The sequence below is a fragment of the Jaculus jaculus genome, chromosome 5 (genome assembly GCF_020740685.1).
Source record: "Jaculus jaculus isolate mJacJac1 chromosome 5, mJacJac1.mat.Y.cur, whole genome shotgun sequence".
Taxonomy (NCBI): Eukaryota; Metazoa; Chordata; class Mammalia; order Rodentia; family Dipodidae; genus Jaculus; species Jaculus jaculus.
The window spans coordinates 63,429,553-63,438,053 of record NC_059106.1 but is presented as its reverse complement, the minus strand read 5'-3'; the positions used below and the strand labels follow the sequence as shown (position 1 = coordinate 63,438,053).

Here is an 8,501-nt window from a genome sequence, read left to right as displayed (position 1 = left end):
CTGCAGGCTCATGAAGTCTCACCGGGTCCAGTGAGGATGTCATGGGATCTCAGGGTAGCAGGGCCATGAAGACCCCCAGGGGTCACTTGAGTTGAACCACTCATGTCATAGAGGGGAACTGCGGTGCAGAAGGGACAGGCTGGCCTGGGGTCACACAAGGTGGCCTGGCTAAGCTTGGATGGGTCAGTGTGTTTTCTGTGTTGACTGCGCCCTGTCCCACTCTGCCCGAGTCCATCTGGGGCTCCTAAGATGGGTGTGGCTGTAAACACCTCACTCCTCTGTCTGCAGGGGACCAGCGCAGCGGCGGGGTCACTGAGGCCAGCAGCCTCTTGGAGGGCTCCCCGTACCACACCGGGCAGCTGCACCCCGCGGTGCGCGTGGCCGACCTCCTGCAGCACATCAACCAGATGAAGACCGCCGAGGGCTATGGCTTCAAGCAGGAGTACGAGGTGTGCAGGGGCCGGTCCAGCACGACTCTGCCCAGCCTCAAGGGGGCGCCTGACCTTGGCCACCCTCAGCCCAGCCCTGACCCTTTCTCCGAAGTCTCCGACTCAACCCAACCCCTTGCACCTTGACCCTGACCCCCACCCCGACTTCAGACTGACCTGGCTTCTCACCATCGTCCAGATGCCAATTTGAAATCTGCCGCGAGGTCTCCTCTCTGTCTCCCTCTCTGACTTGATGATTCTTATCCTGTCTCTAGCTTGAACCACACTGCCACTGACCTTGACCCAACCCTGGCCTGACATTGACCCTGGCCCTCATTCTAAGCTCCCTGGGGCTTCTGCTTGGATCTGCCCACCCTTCATCTGGACAGCACCCCTGTCCTTGACCTCTGCCTGTTGACCCTCCCTTCATGGCTTCCTTGCCTCCCCCTCTTTCCTGGCTCAAACTGGGATGGGACCCTCATTTTACACCTGCTCCCTATTCTAAACGTGTGCTCGCTGACCCTCTTCCCTCCTCCCACACTTCTGCTGGAGCCGGTTCCTTCTCTGACCAAGGGATCCACAGTGTCTGAAGCTGGCCCTCGCCACATCCTTCCTGTGGAGGAGAAGGGATTCTGAGTGCTGGGATCCGGCACCCGCTGACCACTACCTTCCCTGTTCGCAGAGCTTCTTTGAAGGCAGGGATGCCACAAAGAAGAAAGAAAAGCTTAACAGTGGCCGGCAGGAGCCAGTGCCTGCCTGTGAGTCCTGGGGAAGGGGCTGGGGCTCAGAGAGAGGGAGGGAGCTGGGACTCAGCATGTACGGTGGGTGTCCTCAGAGATACAGGGACCTTGGCCTGAGTAAGAGGTGCATGGCATCACACCCAGTGCCTCTCTTGTTCTACTGCCCTCTGAAGGGGGAGGCAGTATGATCCCATTTTACAGAGGAGGAAGCTGAGGCTTCAGAGTCTAAGAGCTCTGCACACAGCTAGTTGTCTGAGCAACTGTCCACACTTGCACCCTTGTCCTAGCCTGCCTCCCATGGTGCCCAGAGCCTACTGGTCAGCCCTGGCCTCTAGGTCACCTGACAGCCCTGCCCGAACGCCTCCCTGGGGCTCCAGGAAGCCTCCCCGGTCTGCTCCAGCCCGGCCTCGCTGTCCATCCCTTCTCAGCTGCTCTGTGTTTGCAGATGACCGGCACCGTGTGAAGCTGCACCCGATGCTGGGAGACCCGGATGCTGACTCCATTTCTGCCAACTACATAGACGTGAGTGCCTTGTCCCACCATTCCTGCTGACCCGGCCCTGTCCGCTCCAGGCCTGGCTACTGGCCAGGCAGGGCAGAGACTCACCAGAGAAGAAGTGGGGTTGAGATGGCTGAGTTCTGAGTGTCCCCAGCTGGCATTTGGTGCCAGGGAGCTCAGAGATGGGAAGGGGAGAGAGGTTGCAGCCTCCAGGAAAGCGTTCTGCTGGCTGGGCTGGCCTGAGAGACGGGGAGGAAGAGCAAGGTCTGGGGCAGACAGCGAGGTGGGAGACGAGCGAGGCTCCATCTCCGGGAGGGCCAAGGGCTCGGAGGTGGGGGTGCTGTGTCACGTGAAGCTGGGGAGGCAGGCCGGGCTGGACGGTGAAGGCCTCGAGTGCAGGCTCAGGAGATGGGGCTTTTTCCTGAGGCCACCTAGACCTGCGTGAGTGCCTTGACTGTGCTCACAGGGGTCCTTTACAAGCAGCAGTGCGTGTTTACTGAGCGTGAACCCCGAGCATGCACGGTGCTGAGCACTTCACACTAGTGCTGCATCTCATATGACCTTAAGGTCACCCCGCGAGGTAGTCGGCATTGTGACCTTGCTTTACAGGGGAGCAAACTCAGAGACGTGAAGCTACTGCTCCTAGTTCACACTGCTAGTGAGTGGTCACGGACTCAAGCTCCAGCTTGGCCATGTCTCTAGAGCTCTGACGCTAACCACTTGACGACCCTGACACCTAGCGGACCTGGCTGGACCGGAGGGAGGTGTTGGAGAGGGCAGGCAGCCAGGAGGCCTGGGCTTGGGTATGAAGAGTCTGTTATCCAGGCATGATGGGCAGGACAGCTTTGGCAGGGCCTAGGGACTCCGAGCTCCTTGCCACCAGCTGGGATTGGGCTAGAATCCTTCAATTGTGTATGAAATGCATTTTGAACACCTGAGCACCGGGACAGAGAGGTGATCCAGAACGGGAACACAGGAGCCTTACTTGAGGGATTCGTACATTCTAGAGGGTGGGACAGATCAACAGGTAAGGAGACCTACAAGGAAATGTTCGAGGTTAAGTGGGAAGACACAGGCCAGAGGAGGAGTGCCCTTCCTGGTGTCACACGGCCAGTTAGTGGCGGTCAGGGATGGCCGTGTAGGCTGCACGGAGGAAGCGGGGTGGGGGTCCTTTAGTGGGCTGCAGAGGAAAGGGACACCAGGCAGGAACACTGGGTCAAGGCCGAGGGGGAAGCCACAGGGCATGGGGACCGAGGTCATCAGGTCCTCTGGGGCCGTCTCTCCTCTCCCTCTTCCATCTTCCTTCTGGGGCCAGGCGTGCCACCCCCTTTTCTCCCAGAACCCCTTCTCCCCACCTCCCGTCTTGTCCCTTGGCTGTGGGGAGACCTGGGCCTGGTCTCGCAGACTCGGGCAGCTTGGTGACAGTGGCGTCTCCTGGGTCTCCCCAAGGTCCCAGTCGGTCTCTCTTGGGCCCTGGCAGGGACACGCCCCTCCCTGTCTGCCGCCCAGCCCTGCCGCCTGTCTCTGCTCTGCCTGCCAGCTCACGTCACCCTCTCTGGTCTGTCCTGTGCTCCCTCCACCTCTGCCCACCTCTGGCCTAACATCTGTCTCTTTTGCTTTGTTCTGTTCCCTCACTGGAACCATTAAGATTCGGATAAACCGTGAAGTAAGTATCTCTCCCCTCTCCTCCTCCTCCTCCTCTTCCTCCCGACTGTTGCGCTGGCCCTGTCTTGGGCTCTCTCTCAGGCTCTGGCTGGCTCTCTCTCTCTTTCTCTCTCTCTTTCTCTCCCTGCTTCCCCTCTCCTGGGTGCCCAAGACCAGTTTCCATCCCAGCAGTCTGGTCAGAGGCTGCCCAAGGCTGAAGACTCAGTCTCCCCTGGGAACAACTCACTCCCGTCCTCCACTCTCTCCACAAGGCCAGCGTGCTGGGTGCTCTCCCTGGCCTGCTGGGCACTGGCCACCACTGTCGCCTGTGTCCCCCTGCCTCGCCATTCCGAGTGAGCGTCACTAGAGCACTTTCTGCAGGGCCCTTGGTGTGTGTTGGGGAAGCTGCCCTGGGTGGCCTTGTCTCCGCTGCTTAGTGGTTAAGGTCTTTGGACAGCCCTGGGTCAGTTCCTAAAAAGTTGTATCATCTTTTGACCTTTATAGAATTAAACAAACAAAACCCTAATTCATCTGGCAATCTTCTGTTTTGAGTTTGAAAACATGTTATGTTCATAATGTTTACTTGCCATTTATGTATTTATTCTTGCTTGTGTGTGTATAATGTGGCATGTGGTGGGTGCGTGTATGTGTCCCCATGAGGTACACTGTGTGCTTCCCTGAGGTCCAGTTCCCTTGCCTGCTGTGGCTGGAGCAGAACCGTGGCTGTCCAGCTCTGCTGCTCTTCTGCCCATTCTTAAGTCTCTTACAGATCCCAGAGCTTGCTGTTTTCCCCACAGGCTATGGAATGGGTTCTAGGTGTGCCTAGCCATCCCTAGCTGTTTGTGAGGGTCCTAGGGGTCGAACTGGAGGTGGTCTCCCAGGCCTCGTCAGGCCCTCATGCCTGCACAGGAAGTGCTCTTAGCTGCTGAGTCACTTCTCTACCCTATTTTTATTTTATTTGTTGACAGTTTTTATAAATGTATGTAATGTATTTTGATCATTTTTACTCCCTCACATTAACAAGTAATATATTAACACATTAACCACACTTCTAATTTGACATATATATGTATATGTATGCATATATATGTTTTTGATCTGCTGAGTTTAATTAAGGATGCTTGCATGAGCACGGATTGTTATTTTTTTGCTTTTTGAGATAGGAGTGCACTATGTAGTGATAGCCTGAAACTCACTCTGTAGTCCAGTCTGGCCTCGAACTCATGGCAATCCTCCTGCCTCAGCCTTCCAAGTGTTGAGATTATGGATGTGAGCCACCATGCCGAGCTGTTTTCATAACTGCTGACTAGGATTATTTGCTGCTTTGTAGGTGTCTTTTCTATTCTAGCTCCTTTTTCCTTTACAATTGTATTTCTATTTTTTATCATAACTAGAATTCTGTTCATTACAAGACCCTTGGACAACATGGAGAGCCTAACATATAAAGAGAAAGGCTTGCAGAGACAACCAATTATCTCAGATGTGCTCTTGTTTTGAGTTCAGTGACACAGTTGGTTTGTAAAGTTCTCAAACTTAAAAGCACCATTAGGCTCACAAAAACAGCGGGCGTGCTGAGCGCTAGCGTCCCCTGTGGGTTGTGATGAATACAGGTCACTTCATGCCTTGTAATCACTTTTTTTTTTTTTCCCTCTGCAGCAACCCACTTGCCTCTGAGACTCGCCTATTTGGTTCCCTGTTGTCAGACTCTTGAGAAATACTTGGAGGTGACTTGGCCTAATGCTTCTTTGAATGGCAGTGAACAATCATGTTACGTGGCACCTGCTGTGTGCAAGGCACCTCGAATGCATTGTGTCATCTATACTGGACTCAGGAGGGAGGGACCACATTGATCTGTATGTGACAGACAGGAACACTGAGCCTTAGGAAGGCTAACTGACTTGCGTTAGGCCACAGATGGCCTTGCCCCTTAACCCTAACACTTTGCACTGCTGATGCTTCCTGGGGTGTGAGGCCCAGGGCTCCCCAGCACTGCTGTTGAAAGTGAATGTGTGCAATGTTTGCCTTCTGTTAAGATCTGATCACTGGGGCTGGGGATATGGCTCGGCAGGTAGGAGCACTTGCTGCATAAACCTGAGGGTCAGAGTTCACTATTTATCACCCACATAGAAAGCTAGGTGTGGCCACATGTGCCTATAACCCCAGTACTGTGGGAGGCAGAAACTAGAGGCTTGCTGGGGCTCTCTTGTCAGCCAATCTGATTGAATTCAGATGAGTGATGGAGGAAGACACCCAAAGTTCTCCTCTGGTATACACATGCACATGTATGGGACACACACACACACACACACACACACACACACCAAAAGAATGATCACTTAAAGCTTCTATTTGTGGGGCTGTGGAGATGGCTCAGCAGGTAAGCGCACTTGTTGTACAAGCATGAGGGCCTGTTGCAGTCAGGTTCACGTTGCTGGTAGAAATCACACAACCAAGAGCAGCTTGTGGGGCAAAAGAGGTTTATTTTGGCTTATAGGCTCCAGAGGAAGCTCCATGATGACAGGGGAAAATGATGACATGAGCAGAGGGTGGACATCACCCCCTGGGCAACATCAGGTGGACAATAGCAACAGGAGAGTGTGCCAAACACTGGCAAGGGTACACTGGCTATAATACCTATAAGCCCACTCCCAAAAATATACTGCCTCCAGGAGACTTTTTAAAAATATTTTTATTTATTTATTTGACAGAGAGTGAAAGAGAGAGAGACAGAGAAAGAGAGGGAGACGGATTGGTGCATCAGGACCTCCAGCCACTGCAAATGATCTCCAGATGCATGCACCCCCTTGCGCGTCTGGCTAACATGGGTCTTGAGGAATCAACCTAGGCTCTTTGGCTCTGCTGGCAAATGTCTTAACTGCTAAGCCATCCCTCCAGCCCTCTAAGAGACTTTAATCCCCAAATCTCCATCATTGGGAACCTAGCATTCAGAACAGCTAGGTTTATGGGGGACACCTGAATCAAACCATCTCAGGGCCTAAGAGAACCTGATTCGCCCTGAGTTTGATTCCCACCACCCATACTAAAAGCCATGCATGACTGAAACCCCAGTCCTTTGGGGAGCAGAGTCTGGAGAATAACTGGGGCTCACTGGCCAGATAGACTGAAAAAAGATAGCACATCTGGATTCAGGGTCAGTAGGAAACAGTTTAAAGGAAATCCATGGAAGAACCATACTGGAGGATAGTCCATGTTCCCCTCTGGCCTTCACTTGTGCATGAATCTGCATATTCCAAACACACACACATGCAAAAAAATCTCCCCAAACTTATATCTTCTTTGTAATGTAATCGTGAAGTATGCACATAGTTACAAAATGAACACTTAGAAATTGAGAATCGTCTCCTCAAATACTTGTTTCCCATAGGACTGTGGGATAAAATAGGCTGGATGACCCCTGGGTCATACTTTCTTTCGTTGTCTCTGAGCAACGAAAGAATACAACGCTGGGCTGCAGGAGAAACATTTGCAATAGAGCTATACTTTACACCAGCCAATCACTGGGCAGTTGACCCTGGGCACAGAACCCTGCTTCTCCCGCATGCTCAGTTGATCAGTTTGAACTGAGCTCCATCCCTCCATTATTCACTGCCTGCTGAGCTGGCTGAATCCACTGAGGTGCCTGTGCTCAGGTGGGGCTTAAACTGGACTGGGGGTTCCCAGGTTGACTAGTGCTGTGAGAAGCCCTGGAATGGGTCCTTCCCCTCCTCCACGGACCGGTTGCTGGGCAGCTCTTGCTGCAGAGTCCATGCAGGGAGTTGGGCTAGACCCGGAGAGGCTCTCAGGAAGTTCGCTGTTGCTGGTCACTCTGAGGGTGTTCTGGTTCCTTCCCTGGGAATGGCAGGCGGTCTGGCTGTTGTCCTCCTATTGCACAGGAAGACTGGGGCTGAGAAAGGCCCGGCCTGGCGGACTGCTCAGTGTGTCTGAGGCCCTGCCGCGTCTTCCCTGGCAGGGCCGTGAGTGGAAATGCACCTTCCCAGACCCACACAGACCTTCTGAACCCGAATCTGCCTTTCACTAGACCCCAGGGCTCCCCGTGGATTGAAAAGGCTGAGGGCCAGGGAGATAGTTTATGGATTAAACTCTTGCAACATAGAACCCACATGAAGCCAGAGGCAGTATTTCTATCTCTCCTACAGTGAGATTAGAGGCCAAGGCAGGAGGAAACGTGCAGGCAGGTTAGCCTGGTTTCCACAGTGCTGGCCAACAAGAGACCCTGCCTCAAACAAGGTGGAAAGCACTGACCAACACTGAAGGCTGTCCTCTGTCCTAGCACATCTGAGGGGTGGGCAGGTGACACCACCTACACAAGACTGTCAAAATAGGAGGAAAAGATCATGACCTCATAATAAAAGAGAGACTGACTGAGATGGGGAGGGGTTATGAGGGAAAGGGGAAAGTGGGGGGAGGGAGGGTATTACCATGGGATATTTTTTATGATCATGGAAGATGTTAATAAAAATTGAGAACAAAATAAGGTGGAGAGCACCTGGAGGAGACACACAACATTGACCTATAGCTGCCACATGCACGTGGAGGAACACTAGATGCATGCACCACCTGCGTATCTGGTTTTACGTGGGTACTGGAGAGTCAAACCTGTGCTAGATGGTGCAGTGGATAAGGCGCTTGTTTGGCCTCATACTCTTATGCAATTGATTAAAGTATGAAATGTCCCATGTTACTGGGGAATCGAAGGGAAAGATAATTTGGGGGGATTCTTACCCAGTGCTGAAATCACTCTTTGCTCTTAAGGTTTACTTGCCATTTTTGGTTTCAGAGACTGTTGGTGCTCTGGGTTTCAAGAACTTCTGACTCAGGAGGGGTTTCCAGTGAGCTGGTCCCCTTTCAGAATGGAGTATGTCCCTAACCCTTTGGTAGGATAGACGACAGCCTGCCTCTCTATTTTTCACATGCCTCGCGATGTCATCTTTCCCACTCTTCCACCCACTTAACACTGAGCTCACTTCACTGTGATGAATCCAACACAGACGCACTCTTCCCGGGCTCGTGGTGGGGCTGGGAGACAGCCATGTCAACACGGACCGCGAAACAGGAAGTGTTGTAATCAAAGCTGGTCACATGGCGCCCAGTGCTCCTGCCTGCCGCCTGCCTGCAAGTGTTGGGGGCTCCTCTGAGGATGTGGGCGGGGGTGAGCAGGTGGGGCTTGGAG

At 53.2% G+C, this 8,501-nt stretch overlaps 1 long non-coding RNA gene across 1 annotated transcript; it reads left to right on the top strand.

Annotated features, from left to right (window-relative positions):
• Positions 1–331: 331 nt before the first annotated feature.
• Positions 332–3,333, top strand: LOC123460602. The gene is made up of 4 exons (XR_006637115.1): positions 332–449; positions 1,111–1,186; positions 1,614–1,690; positions 3,315–3,333. It is a non-coding gene; the product is annotated as an uncharacterized LOC123460602 (long non-coding RNA).
• The last annotated feature ends 5,168 nt before the right edge of the window (positions 3,334–8,501 follow it).